The sequence below is a fragment of the Podarcis liolepis genome (genome assembly GCF_965112155.1).
Source record: "Podarcis liolepis genome assembly, chromosome: 2".
NCBI lineage: Eukaryota > Metazoa > Chordata > Lepidosauria > Squamata > Lacertidae > Podarcis > Podarcis liolepis.
Window position 1 is genome coordinate 126,125,289 of NC_139555.1, and position 15,232 is coordinate 126,140,520.

General features: G+C 52.9%; 2 protein-coding genes across 2 annotated transcripts in view; both read right to left on the bottom strand.

The window, feature by feature from the left end:
• Positions 1–15,232, bottom strand: part of LOC310701328 (uncharacterized protein) — a 110,286-nt gene that overhangs the window by 70,206 nt on the left and 24,848 nt on the right. The window lies entirely within an intron of this gene.
• The window catches only part of LOC310699310 (uncharacterized protein), a gene marked incomplete at its 3' end in the record, with an annotated part of 67,988 nt that overhangs the window by 14,267 nt on the left and 38,489 nt on the right, over positions 1–15,232 (bottom strand). The gene's annotated exons all lie outside the window — the stretch shown is intronic.

Sequence of the window (15,232 nt, forward strand, 5' to 3'; positions counted from 1 at the left end):
CACGAAGAGTTGGACACAACTAAACGACTAAACAACAACAACATTCCTGGCCTCTCTCCTTCTGTCCCTGAGCTAAGATTGGTATCTGCTGCTTGCTCTCTGTTCTCTGAAGCTATGCCACTCGGCTGCCCCTCCTCCCTCTCCCATTCCAGTGTCCTTATCTCCCTTTGCCTGCTTTAGATTCCCAGCCTCGTCAGCTCCGGAACGAAGATGACACCTAACAATGCTTAATGTTAATGCTTAATGTTAATGCTAAAGTAAAGCCGGCCTTTCAGGGATCAAACTGTGAACTGAAATGTGAGTAAAATTTTTGTTACTCTTTAAGGAAAGACTCTTGTGTCTTTTAAGAGGGATAAAAGGGGACACGAGGAATAATCCACCTGGGCAAGGCAGATTGGATGACTTAACTAAAGAGATTCAAATGAATCTGCAAACTATCTTCCTGCTATATTGAGGGGAAACTGCTCTGCTACATCACTCACCAGCGTGAGTGAAGGAAGAATATCACTTATTCAACATATCCATTCCTACTATCCTTAACATTCCCACAGTTGTCCCTTAGCATTCCAAGTTTGGACCTGCCTGAACATGTTTCCACATAATCATCATCCGTATGGTTTCTCCACTGTGTCTGTTATTTGGGGATAATGGGCTAGGAGCTTACAGTGAAGCATTTAACACACACCTGTGCCACCGCCGGGCACAAATTTATTTAAAGAAAAGCATCGTTGCAAGCTTGGGGGAGCTATTCAGGCACACCCAGGTCAGAAGAACACAGGCATTTATCCTCCCCCCGGGGGCAAATGTCCCTCCTCTGTCCTCCAATTGGCTGGAGGGTGGCGTAGAGGTTACAGCCTATCAGACCGCCCAATTATACCCGATGCCCATCCTGTATTGTCCTTATTTGGTCAAAGCCCCACCCCCAGAATTTACCTATTGACAAAAGCAGCACACGCAGAGCTGCCCTAGTTTTGTGTGTTAAGCACTGTGGGTTCCAATTGCAAGCATAATCAAGTTTCATATCTTATAAAGCTAAAAAGGCAAACCACATTTAGACTACCACTTTGTTCCAATCACGGGTGCAAGCAGGCTTCATATGTGGGTCCCAGCTACAAGCTATATGATGCCACCAGAGATAATGTTTTATTTCAACACTTCACCCTTGACGTAGCCAAAATGAGGAAGTGCAGTAACATATTTAATTCGTACAATATAAACAATATACAGTGTTACCCCGCAAAACGAACGCCTCGCAAGACGGAAAACCCGCTAGACGAAAGGGTTTTCCGTTTTGGAGGTGCTTCGCAAAACGAATTTCCCTATGGGCTTGCTTCGCAAGACGACAGCCCATAGGGAAATCTCTGGGACAGCGGGGAAGCGCAGCGCGTCTTCCCCACTGTCCTCGGACCTCCTCCGAAGCCTGCGGCGGGGCGGGGACACCTCCTCCCGCCGCCGTGGGGCTTCGGAAGGCTCCTCCGAAGCCGGGCGGCGGGGAGGGAACACCTCCCGCCGCCGCGGGGCTTCGGAACGATGCTCCAAAGCCGGGCGGCGGGGAGGGAACACCTCCCGCCGCCGCGGGGCTTCAGAACGACGCTCCGAAGCCGGGCGGCGGGGAGGGAACACCTCCCGCCCTTCGGAACGACGCTCCAAAGCCGGGAGGCGGGGAGGGAACACCTCCTGCCGCCGCGGGGCTTCGGAACAAAGCTCTGAAGCCGGGCGGCGGGGCGGGAAGTCCTCCTCCCGCCGCCCGGCTTTGGAACGAAGCTCCGAAGCCGGGCGGCGGGGCGGGAACGCCTTCTCCCGCTGCCCGGCTTCGGATGGCTTTCCTGAAGACTTGGGGTGGGAGGAGGGTTTTCCTTCCCACTGCCAACATTCAGAACGCTGTTCTGAATGCTGGCGGTGGGGAGGAAAAACCCTCCTCCCACGCAAGCCCCGGGAACAGAAGGAAAGCGCTGTGCGCCTTTCCCTCTGTTCCCGTACCTGTCCTGAAGGCTTGCGGTGGGGAGAAAAGCCCTTCTCCGCACCGCCAGCCTGGCAAGCGGTTTCCCTAGGAACGCATTTGTCAGGGGCTCAGGAGCAGAGGGACAGGAAAGGGAGGAAATAGAGAGCGAGGGGGAGGAATCCGAAGGAAATGTTAGCGATGACAGCGGTCCGAGGTCTCTGAGTCTCTCCAGCGAATCGGAGGATTCACAGAAAGGGGCTCCCATGGTCAGAGCAAGGGGGTTGCCTAGGGGGACACCCCAGGAAGAAGGGGCCAGAGGGGACTCAGAGAGCAGCAGTTGGAAATCAGGACCAGCTTCTCCACCAGAGCGCAGTAGGGGGGAGGAGTCCCAGGTATCGGGATCAGGCGGCTCACCGCCAGCGGGAGGACATGAGTCAGGATTGGCCACGCCTCCATCGGAGAGCGAGGAAACGGTCAAGAGAAAGGTCGGAGACTGGGTGCGCGCGCCAAGTTCAAATGTACAAGAGGGCGGCGCAGTTGGCAGCCCGGATAGGGAGCCAGGTCCTAAAGCCCGCCGAAAGGAGGGAGAAGAGTCAGGGGGGTCGGCGTCAGAAGAGTCCAGGAAGGAAGGGACCCCGGGGGGTAGAAGACCCAGAGGAGAAAGGAGAGACGGAAGAGGTGGAGTAAGGTTAGAGTCTTAAACTGGTGTACAGGGGGTGGAGACTCAGATGGAGCTTCGCCGGTCTAGCTTCTAGACGTAGAGCTGCGCGCTGTGGCTTGAAAATGGAAACTGTACTTAAATAAAGACTTTTGTACGTTACTACCGGCTAGCGTTGGTCCTCTGTGAGCTGGGACCTGGAGGCAGTTCTGACAGTAAGCTCCATCTCACCAGTTTTTTTCACCAAAAACCTCGCAACGTGAGTGGACGCAGCGAGGGAAGAAGATTGGTGCTTCGCGAGCTCACAAAAGTCAGGCAAGATGACTACCGAACAGCAAATAGCAGCCCTACAAAATGCAGTGACACAACTCAACGCGGAGATAATCGCATCCAGGAAGAGGGAAGACGAAGCGGCTGCCGCCTGCAGGGATCTCCAAGCCAGGTTGGAAGTGCTTACTAAGCAGGGGCAACCGGGACCCAAATCAGAGGGGATTGGGCTGGGGAGACGAGGAGGCAGCCTTGTATCTCATTTCGATGGGAATTTACAGCAGTACCCCAACTTCCGAGCAGACGTGCTGTTTGCGCTGCAACTGCTGGATAAAGACTTTAGAGATGAGCAAGAGAAGGTGGGGTTTATCTTATCTCATTTGCATGGAGACGCTAAAGCGTGGCTGCGCAATCTGTGGAGAGATAAGGATCCGGCGCTCCGAAGTGCGGATGCATTCATTAAAGCGATGGATTCCTGTTTTTTATCAAATATAGACATTGATATCGCTAGGAAAGACATACATGGGCTGAAACAAGGGAGAGCCAGTGTAAGGCAGTATCATTCACGCTTTTTTGCATTGGTCAATGCGCTGGGATGGGAGAAAGACTCTGCTCCAGTCAGAGACCTTTTTTGGGAAGGATTGAATGCAAATGTGAAAGACGAAATTGCAAGGGGGGAGAGACCCCAGAGCACTCAGGAAGTGGTCCAGCTAATTGAGGGCCATAAATCAATTAGCGGGAGTCACGTCTGATAACAAATGTCACAGGTTATGGGTGACCTACATCATCGCTTGTAAAACTGTCACGGGAGCTGTGAAATCTGCGGTGTCGAGCAGAGACGGCAGGAGACGCAAGCAAGCAAGCAAGCTGGAAAACGCAGAGATTTGCCTGTGTTGCTGTGGAGCCAAGAGCAAGGTACCGTTTCTCCACGGAGCTGAGGAGCCGGAGGAGCTGGTGCGTTTGTAAGTACAGCTTGGGGCCCCTTGGGAGAACGGGAGGAGATGGCAGAGAGCCAGGATGTACCGGTGGAAAAGCTCACTCTAAAGAGTTGGCCAACCTGGAGGCAAAGAATAAAGGGGTGGTTCCTGGTCCATGGGCTTTGGGAAGCAAGCCAGAGGGAGCCACTACCACCACCACCCAGCGCTAAAGCGGCTGGAGACGTTGCAGGCTGTGAGGCTGCGTTGCCTGAAGATAGCCAGCAGAAAATGCAAAGAGAGCTGGAGATGCTCAAGGCATGCGTTGATGCATCACTGAGACCCCACTTAGAGGGTGTGAAATCAGCGTGGGCTGCCTGGAATATACTGAAGGGTTTGTGTCAAGCTTCAGCGGGAGGCCAGAGCCCTGCAGACGCTGGTCTAGAAGCCCCTATTCCCCAATCAGCCTCAAGGAGTGCTGGTGCGCAGATCGGGGGGGCCAAGAGTTCCAAAGGCGAGTTTAAAGGACTTTCAACTTGTGCTGAAGAGAAGAGCAGCTTCAGAGGGGGCGAGGCTGGTGGGAGGCGCCGTTCCAGAAGGAGGAAGGCCAAGCCAGCTGGGAGCCCCGGGCAGTGTTTTTCCACTGGAGTTCAACGTCTGCGTGGCAGTTGCCCCCACCGGAGTACACAGGCGCGGCAGGATGTTGTCAAGGACACTTTTCATGGGAGCCAGTCGGGTTTCCATGGCAACAGGCCTGGGAAGGCAGGCAGGCGTAGAGCTGAACCAGGTGGTCGTGGTAAACAACACGAGTCTTATCAAGTCTCTGCGAGCATGGCTTTGTTCGAAGACGGCCGTGTGGAAAATTCCAAGTTTCGTTTTGTTATTGACTCTGCAGCTAATCGCAATTTGATTCCAGAGACACCTGCTGTCGAGAGGTGGAACTGCACGGCAATTCCTGCCGGGAAATCTGTACTGTTTGCAAATGGACAGAAAGGAAATTTGACTAACGTTGTAAATCTGCATTTTCGTATTTTACAGGAAACGCTGGAGTGTTGTACCGTTCCTGGGATGAACCACTGTCTTTTATCTGTGCCTTATTTACTGAAAAAGGGATTTATGGTTTGTTTTCAGAATGATGTGTGCACAATCTCCAAAGGAGGGAGGATGCTTGCCAAGGTTAAAAAGGGGCAGAATGATCTCTTCATTCTTAAAACGTCTCTGGAGGGTGAGGGGAAGGTTGAGAAAGCACAAGCCCTGTGTGCTGAAATTCCCGCTCATGTGCAATGTGCCCATATTTGGCATGCTAGGACGGCTCATAGTTCAGTAGAAGAACTACAGGTGCTGCCGGAAGTTTCTAAAGGGTGTAAGATTTTAGAATGTGGACATGCTGTAAGTTGTGAAACTTGCAAGCTGGCAAAGGTAAAAGGATGCAGTTATCCAAAAGTTGAGAGGACAACCACTAGGCCTTTTGAACAAATTCACGTAGATTTGTGGGGTCCTGTAAAAGAACCAAGTCTGGGAGGGTCGAGGTTTCTGCTCTCGATGCAGGATAATTTTACACAGAATTCCTGGACACACGGTCTCAAATCCAAGGGTGATGCAGCACAGCTGATCAAACGTTGGATTGAGGAGGTGGAAGTAAGGTTTTCCACCAAAGTGCAAGCTGTCACAAGTGACAGGGGAGCTGAGTTTACAGGTTCTGCTTTGCAGAAGTACTTTCGCAAGAAAGGGATACGTCACACAGTGACTTCACCCAATCAGAGGGGGGAGGCAGAGCTCAAGTGTCAGGCTCTGGTTAAAACTGCACAGGTGTTGCTGAAAGATTCTGGGTTACCTCCAAGGTTTTGGCTGGAGGCAATCAAGTATGTGAGCTTCACCTGGAATCGGACCTACAATTCCATGGTAGGGGACACACCGTTTGGGCTGTTGCATGGCAGGAAACCCCAGATTCATTTTTTGCGTATGTTTGGGTCACGTGCATCTGTGTCAGTACCTGCTGCTTTGCAGGGGCCAGATGGATCCAAGTGCCGGAAAATGATCTTCTGTGGGTATGAGCCAACAGCGAGTGCATGGAGGTTTGCATTTCCATCAGGTGATCAGAGTAAGTTACTGATCAGCAAGCACGCTGAGTTCTATGAGCAGGATGAAAAGTCAAAACCTGCTGACAAGCGTGATGTTCTTTCAGAATGTCTTTCTGATTCAGAACAGGAAGATTCTGAGGGGGAGGAAGAAGAAACTGAGTCTGAAGATGACGATCAGGTAACTGACCAAAGTCAGGAACAGGAGGAGATATCTGTAATTTCTCCACAGGTTAAGAGAACACCCAAAAGCGAGCCCAGTTCTCCTGTGAGTGTAATGGAGAGGATTCGAAAACGTTTTAAGTCAGAGGGGGAATCCCGTGAGGCTGAGGACACAGGTCCTGGTGGCAGTGAGTCAGAGGTAACATCTGAGTTTGTGCCCAGAAGGTCTAGTCGCTCAACAAAGGGCATTCCGCCGGAAAGGTACCAAGCGACAAGTGCGTGGGCCTGGTTCGCACAGTGTGATTCTGGGAGTGTTGAAGGGGTTCAACAGGTGCCTGGGAAAGATGCTGGGAAGGAGCACAAGGCAAAGGGAAAGGTGTTGAACTCAAAAGGGTCTTGTCAGAAGGTGCGGCAAAGGGGGGTGTTGGAGCTGGAACTTAACGAGTTAAGTTCTTCCCATGATGCCACACCATTCTGACGTCAATTTTGGAAGCCTGGGAGGAGCTTGGGCAAAGATTGCCAGTCCCACTCTGTGTTCCGTGGGGAAAAGACGCAGTTTTGGCATGGCTGCAAATAGTCCTGGAAATTCCTGAGAAATGTTGGAATAAAAGCTGTAAATAGGCAAACTGGACTCTATGTGTGTTTGTCTGGAAACCAAGACACGTGACAGTTTACACCGCTGTGCAAAACTCTGCTATGGCGTGACTGAGAGTTCGGAGCAGAGCGTGCCGCAAGGGAAGTGTGCCGGGCTGTGAAAAGCTAATTGAGGGCCATAAATCAATTAGCGGGAGTCACGTCTGATAACAAATGTCACAGAGGGCGCTGACGGTCGGGGTGCGTCTGGAAGAACGTCCATGGAGCAAAGAAGAAGGGCGTTGGGGACGCACGCCAGCGAGAGTGCCCGCCCTCTTGCCCAGGGATGCAGCGTGTGCGCAATCCACGCCTCCGCTGGGAGGAGGAGAGGAACCGATGGAGATTGGAGGTGCCAGGGCTCAGTCAGCAACCAGAGCCTTAACACCGGGAGCAGTCAAAGCGAAGCCTCCTAGAGGGAACAGGAAGTGCTACATCTGCGACAGTGCTCAGCACATGGCGAAAGAGTGTCCCCAGAGGCTCCACAAGCACACTGCAGCCTCCGCAACAGTAACGGAAGCAACTCAACAGAGAGAACCACAGCAGGGAAACGACAGAGTCTGGCTGGAGGCAGAGGCACTGGGGCCCAGCCAGACGAGTCAGTGAAGCAGTCCCCAGAAATTTTGCAGCCCACAGACCCCCTCCCGCCCAAACCAGTGGTGCAGCTCACCGCATCGCTCCAGCTACCCAATGGACTCACAATGGAAGTGCCAATTACCATTGACTCTGGCAGTAACACAGACTTTATAGGACTGGAGTTCATTCAACAACACAACATAGCGCTACTGCCAGCCACGCTGCCCCTGAAGGTTGTCACGGTGGATGGCAGGGAATTGCTGGGGGGGCAGGTGGTGCAGCAAACGCCACCGATGGTGATGCAAACTGGGAATCACCAGGAAGTCATCAGCTTCAATGTCACCCAACTGTCGGACACGCCTGTAGTATTGGGCATGAGTTGGCTGCACAGGCACAGCCCAGCATTGGCTTGGTACCAGCACCAACTGACTTTCGGCTCCTCCTACTGTGCGGAACATTGCATTATGCCTAGCCCAGAAGGGGAAGAGGATGACCCGCAGCTACAATTGGGCACGCTGCAAGCAGTGCCCCTCAAGTACGCAGAGTTTTTGGAGGTTTTCTGCGAGAAGGAAGCGGACAAGCTACCTCCCCACAGGTCCCATGACTGCAAGATTGACCTCCTGCCGGGGGCGACGCTGCCGACCGGGAAACTGTATTCCATGTCTGAAGACGAACTGCAGGAACTCAGGGAGTTCATAGATCACAACTTGAAGCACGGTTTCATCCGGGAGTCGAAGGCAGTGGGGGGCAGTCCCGTATTCTTTGTGAAGAAAAAGGACACGCCCCAAAAAAGGCTTGTGGTGGACTATCAAATTTTGAACTCGAAAACCAAGCCCTCGGCCTTCCCCATGCCCAAGATAGACGACCTGCTCGCGACGGTGAGGAAAGGACGCGTTTTCACCAAGTTGGATCTGCGAGGGGCGTACAACCTGATTCGCATACGGGAGGGTGACGAGTGGAAGACGGCCATGTTCACGCCCCTGGGCACCTATGAATACAGAGTTATGCCCTTCGGATTACAAAATGGTTCACACTGTTTTCAAGCCTTCATGCATCATGTGTTGGCAGGACTCCTCTACAAGAAGTGCGTCTGCTTCCTGGACGACATCCTGATATTTTCAGCATCGCAAGAGGCTCACAAGAGAGACATCAAGGAAGTTCTGCAGAGACTGCAGGAGCACAGACTGTACGCCAAGCTGGAGAAGTGCCAGTTCGACATGACGGAGGTGGATTTCCTGGGCTACAAATTGTCGGACAAGGGGCTCGCCATGGACAGCGCCAAGGTTCGCTCAGTATTGGACTGGAAGAGCCCGCGCAATCGGAAGGAGGTCCAGCGGTTTGTCGGCTTTGCCAACTTTTACCGCAAGTTCATCAAGGGGTTCGCTATGCAGACGGCGGCCATTACCGACATGCTCAGCTCCAAGAAGAAGAAGTTCATCTGGACGGAGCAAGCGGAGCAGTCCTTTCAGAAACTCAAGCGTCTCTTCTCGTCCGAAGAGCAACTACTGCATGTGAATCCCAGCAGACCGATGAGGGTTGAAACGGACGCCTCAGACAGGGCCGTGGGAGCAGTCCTGTTGCAGCAAGACCCGCATGGGGACTGGAGACCGTGCGCCTTCTACTCCAGGAAGCTCAGCAAGTCAGAGCAAAACTACACCATCTGGGACAGGGAGTTGCTAGCTATTCATGCAGCATTCAAGGCGTGGCGGCACTTCCTTATCGGAGCCAAACACACAGTGCAGGTCCGCACAGACCATAAGAACCTGGAGTACTGGCGCACGGCAAGGTTCCTGAACCAGAGGCACATACGATGGGCAGAGTTCTTTGCGGACTTTGACTTCAGGATAGAGTACATCCCAGGCGACAACAACGTCATGGCGGATGCACTGTCCAGGAAGCCGCAATACCTCGAGGAGGCAGCACCGTCGGCGGCCAAGCACATTTTCGCACCGAAAGCGTGGGCGTGCGCTTCGGCAACCGTGGACCTGGATGCCGTACGTCGCGCGCTGCAGGAGGACCCCTTCGCACAAGCCAAGATGGAGGAGGTGCACAGGGGCAAGGCGAAGGATGACGAGTTCCAGATACGCGACGGATTACTCATCCGCAAGGGGGCACTCTACGTACCGGGAGACGACCTCCGTGCGAAGGTACTGCAGCAGTTGCACGACGCACCTACCACCGGGCACTTTGGCAAAGAGAAGACTGTAGAATTAGTAGCCAGAGATTTTTGGTGGCCCAAGATGCGGGGGGAAGTCGCGGATTACGTCTCGAGGTGCAACACCTGCCAAAGGGCCAAGTCAGTGCACAAACCGCCGGCGGGACTGCTGGAACCGCTGCAGACACCGCTCGAACCGTGGGAGAGGGTGGCCCTGGACTTTGTCACGGATCTGCCCAGCTCGAGGGGCAAGACAGCAGTGCTAATGGTGGTGGACATGTTCACCAAAATGGCACACTTCATTCCGTGCGCGAAGGTGGCCACGGCGGAACAGACCGCCAAACTGTTCATAGACCACGTGTTCAGGGTTCACGGTCTACCAAGGTCTATCCTGTCCGACCGGGGGCGACAGTTCATCTCGAACTTCTGGCAGAAGCTGATGGGCATCCTGAACGTCAAGATCAATCTAGCGTCGGCGAGACACCCGCAGACCAACGGACAAGCGGAGCGGGTCAACGCCATCATGCAGCAGTACCTGAGATGCTACGCAAATCAGCAGCCTGCAACATGGGTGGACTACCTGCCACTCGCCGAGTTCGCTTACAACAATACGAAGCACGTGTCCACGGGGGTGACACCGTTCTTCGCCAACAACGGGAGGCATCCCAGAACCTTCCCGGGATTAGAGAGAGTGGGGGAGGGGGAGCCACAGGCAGCGGAAGCCTTAGCGTCAGAGTTGCAGGAGGTCCACGAACAGCTTCGGAGGCAGTTAGAACTAGCAAAGCACGCATACAAACTGCAGGCTGACAGACACAGAAGAGTTGGGGAAGACATACAGGTGGGAGACTGGGTTTGGTTAGCAGCTCAGGCAGTGCCGGCCAGATCGTTAGCGAAGAAGAAGCTCGGACATAAGCAACTAGGGCCTTACCAAGTCCAGGCACAGGTCAATCCAGTGGCCTTCCGGTTGACACTTCCGGAGGGATCCAGAATGCACCCGGTTTTCCATAGATCAGTGCTCACGCCCTACAAAGCACCTCACAGATTTCAGGAGCCAGGCACGGCACCAGACCCGCTCAGAGAAACGCCCACAAAGGGGGGTCGCCAAAGGGGGAGCACATCAACGAGGTCACAGAGATTTTAGACTCGAGATGGGGGGAAGAGGGAGTAGAATATCTCCTCGCCAGAGAAGGTACCCCGGCCAGTGCCAACAGTTGGGTGCCGGACTATGCCTTGGAGGAACCTCTGCTCAAAGACGAATTTCATGCCCTTTTCCCACACAGGCCCATGCCAGCCGAGTATTTCGATGACTGGCTTTTCACACCCACACTTTCAACCAGCACATTCCAGGGGTTCGCCTCGGACGAGGAACCGGCTCCAGACACACGCTCTCCGGAGGGATCACCCTCGGGGTCTGCCTCTGACCGCTCTTATTGGTGGGACGATCAACCAGAGGAGCAGTGGCGCAGGAAGTGGCTGGGGGGTCCTTGGCAGGCAACACCCTCAGAGGAGAACGGGGGAGAGACGGACATAGACGTGTTGGGGGAGGACGTTGGGTTCGAGCACGGAGGCAGAGAGATGGAGGCAGAGGAGATCGACGTCGGCGAGAGCACGGAGAACGAGCCGGACTTATCCGGCTGGATGTACGACACGGGGGACGAACTGTATCCGGCACTCACCCCCACAACGACGGAGCACCCAGTACCCACACCGGAAGGAGGGGAGGGGGGCTTCGAGGGGGGGATGGATGTCAGGGGCTCAGGAGCAGAGGGACAGGAAAGGGAGGAAATAGAGAGCGAGGGGGAGGAATCCGAAGGAAATGTTAGCGATGACAGCGGTCCGAGGTCTCTGAGTCTCTCCAGCGAATCGGAGGATTCACAGAAAGGGGCTCCCATGGTCAGAGCAAGGGGGTTGCCTAGGGGGACACCCCAGGAAGAAGGGGCCAGAGGGGACTCAGAGAGCAGCAGTTGGAAATCAGGACCAGCTTCTCCACCAGAGCGCAGTAGGGGGGAGGAGTCCCAGGTATCGGGATCAGGCGGCTCACCGCCAGCGGGAGGACATGAGTCAGGATTGGCCACGCCTCCATCGGAGAGCGAGGAAATGGTCAAAAGAAAGGTCGGAGACTGGGCGCGTGCGCCAAGTTCAAATGTACATGAGGGCGGCGCAGTTGGCAGCCCGGATAGGGAGCCAGGTCCTAAAGCCCGCCGAAAGGAGGGAGAAGAGTCAGGGGGGTCAGCGTCAGAAGAGTCCAGGAAGGAAGGGACCCCGGGGGGTAGAAGACCCAGAGGAGAAAGGAGAGACGGAAGAGGTGGAGTAAGGTTAGAGTCTTAAACTGGTGTACAGGGGGTGGAGACTCAGATGGAGCTTCGCCGGTCTAGCTTCTAGACGTAGAGCTGCGCGCTGCGGCTTGAAAATGGAAACTGTACTTAAATAAAGACTTTTGTACGTTACTACCGGCTAGCGTTGGTCCTCTGTGAGCTGGGACCTGGAGGCAGCTCTGACAGCATTAATTGATTTTCAATGCATTCCTATGGGAAACTGTGCTTCGCAAGACGAAAAACTCGCAAGAAGAAAAAACTTGCGGAACGAATTAATTTCGTCTTGCGAGGCACCACTGTACAAGGGTTTCAAGACTACCATCTGCATGTAGGAAGATGCTTTCAGATTTGTGTCTTAATTGTTCCTTTATTGCAATTATAACAATGGTAGTGATGCGACTCTTCGTATATTAAACAACTGTACAACCAAAGCAACACAAAAAGTCTCACACTCCACTTTTCACAACTCTCACATCCCAAATTCAAACATGAACATTTCCAATCTCTCTACCAAAGACCAAAAACCATGTGACACTCAGCCCACCATTATTCACCACCAGCTCTCCAGATGACACACCCCTCCCTAACATTACACTGCATCTTGTATTCTACTATTTTAAGATGTTACCTGCATTACTTTCCGTACTCCTTACATTTAAAGCGTTTCACCCATGTGAATTTGTAGACGAATTTTATAGTGCCCACTTTGACTGAAGCTCTTTCCACACACTGTACATTTAAATGGTTTCTCCCCTGTGTGTTTGATGATGTACTCTATGTAGCTATTTGGATTGGAGCCTGGCACACTTCCTTGCACCGCTCTGCTCTCTCCTTCAGCTACTTGTAGCAGAGTAATCGTCGCAGCAGGAGAAATCTGTTGCCCTCTGTGTGTGGGTAATAACTCAAGCTGGACGCAGGCTGTCTTTCTTATCTCCAACAGTCTTTATTCGTCTAGAAAAAACATCATAAATTCAGACCCGGTGATGGAGCGCTCATCTTGCTTTCTCACCGCCAGTGAACGGAACAACAAAGAACAAAGACACACAGAGAAACACTCCCCTCTGTGGACAAAGCCACGCCTCAGAATGTGAGACGTCACTCAGAACTTCTTAACCCTGTAAGTTCTGATTCTCTCCACATTCTGAGGCGTGGCTTTGTCCACAGAGGGGAGTGTTTCTCTGTCTTGCATTCTGAGGGAAACTGTGAACACACATTTACAGACCTCTGAGAGTTCAACCCCTTTTTCATTGCCTTTCGCCCCTTCCTGACATCTTTTCCAGGCAACTGTTGAACCTCCTCACAACTCACAGGTTCGCACTGTGCGAAACCAACCCATGCAGTGGTGACCTGAAACCTCTCAGGTGGAACTCCCTTTGTTGCGCGAGTGGACCGTCCGAGTACAAAATCAGAAGCTCCGTCTGACCCACTGGGGCCAGCAAGTGTGTCTTCCACATCAGATGACTCCCCCTCTGACTTACTGCGCCTGTGAGCCTTCTGCATTCTGCCAACAGGAGATGAAGGCTCACTCTTGGGCTCTCTTTTAACCACCTGTGGAGACGCCCAATCCTGTTTTTGACCCTGGTCATCGACCTGGTCTTCATCATCAGGTTCAGCTTCTGGCTCTCCCTCATCCTCAGAATCAGACAGACATTCTGAGAGAACGTCAGGATTCACATGGATCCTTGACCAACTATCCTGTTCACAAAACTCAGCATGTTTACTGATCAGAAGCTTAGTCTGATCACCTTCTGGATATGCAAACCTCCACCCCTTTGTTGCAGGTTCATATCCACAGAAGATCATTTTCTGGGACCTCGGGCCACCCTCCTTCTGTTGAGCCTTTGGTACAGGCACCCAGGCTTTCGTACCAAATACATGGAAGAAATGCACTTTCGGTTTCTCTCCATGGAGCACATAATACGGGGTTTCACCTACTACTGAATTGTAGGACCTGTTCATCGTAAAATTCACCATTTTCATCGACTCCCCCCAAAAGCTTTGAGGCAAACCAGAGTCACATAGTAGAATCTCTGTTGCTTGAACCAGAGCTCTACTCCTAAGCTCTGTCACTCCCCTCTCCTGAGGAGAAGTAGCACCCATCTCCTTGTGACGTATCCCTTTCTGGCGAAAGAATTTCTGCAGAGCAGACCCAATAAACTCTGCGCATCTGTCACTTTTGAACCCCTGCACCTTGGTGGAGAACCGTAGTTCTACTTCTGCCACCCAGTCTTTGATCAGTTGCGTTGCATCTTCTTTCATTTTCAGCGGATAACACCAGGTAACTCTGCTAAAATCATCCTGCAGTGTCAGCACATGTCTGGCCCCGCCCAGACTTGGCTTTGGCATGGGCCCAAAAAGGTCTGTGTGCACTAGCTCAAAAGGTTTCGTGGTTACCCTCTCCACCCTGGGATAACTGCACCTTTTTACCTTTGCTTTCCTGCATGCCCTGCAATTTAGGGATTTGCCACATTCTTTAATTTTGCAACCTTTAGTGCACTCCGGCAACACCTGGATATCTTCCCAAGAACTATGTGACATGTTCTTGTGCCACACGCAAGCACATGAAACATGAGTGGGAATGGTTGCACACGTTGCCTGTGCATTCTAAATGTTCCCCTTACCCTCCAGAGGTGTCTACAGAACAAAGAGGTTGTTCTGCCCTTTTGCAACACTGACCAGTTGCTTCCCCCCTCTAGAAATTGTACAGACATTGTTTTCAAAGCACACCTTATACCCCTCCTGTAAGAGACAAGGGACAGATAAAAGACAATGTTTTATCTCTGGTGCCACGTAGACTTCCAGCTCCGCCTGCAAGACAGAAACATAAACATTTCCCACGTTAGACAAGGGCTCTTTTGACCCATCAACAAATACAACTGTTTTCCCAGCTGAAACAGCTCTGCAGTTCCACATCTCGACACCAGGTGTCGCTGTTATCAGATGCCGACTCGCTCCAGAGTCAATTATCCAGCGCATCACTCTGTCCTCACTAGAGTAGTCCTCAAGCGTTGCCATGGAGGCAGTTAGCTGATAAGCGCCGTCTTCACTCTGAGTCATGTCCTCTCTGCGCTTTCCCATGCCTGCCTCCTCTTCTAGACTGGTTGCCATGGAAACCTGGCTGATTCCCATGGGAAGCGACCTTGGAAGCATCCTGCCCAGCCTCCCTGGCTCTCTGGGGGCAGGAGCGACGAAGATGGTCAGGAGAATTGCAAACAAAGCAGCGACGAGTGGAAAAACACTGGGGTGAGCTTCCAGCTGGCTTGGCTTCCGGGCTCGCTCTGCCAGCCCCGCCCCCTCTGAAATGGCGTTCCTCCTCATCACACACAGTGGAAAATTTTCCAAACTTGCTTTTGGGCTTCTCTGCCCCCCCAACTCTGCCAACAGCTATCCTTGAGGCTGTAACATCAGGGCATTCATGGCTTTTCACCCGGCTCTGGCCTTCTGCTGAGCTTTCACATAAATGCCTCAGCACTTTCCAAGCATCATAAGCCGACTCAACGCCCTCCAAATGAGGCAGCAACTTAGCGTGTATGCT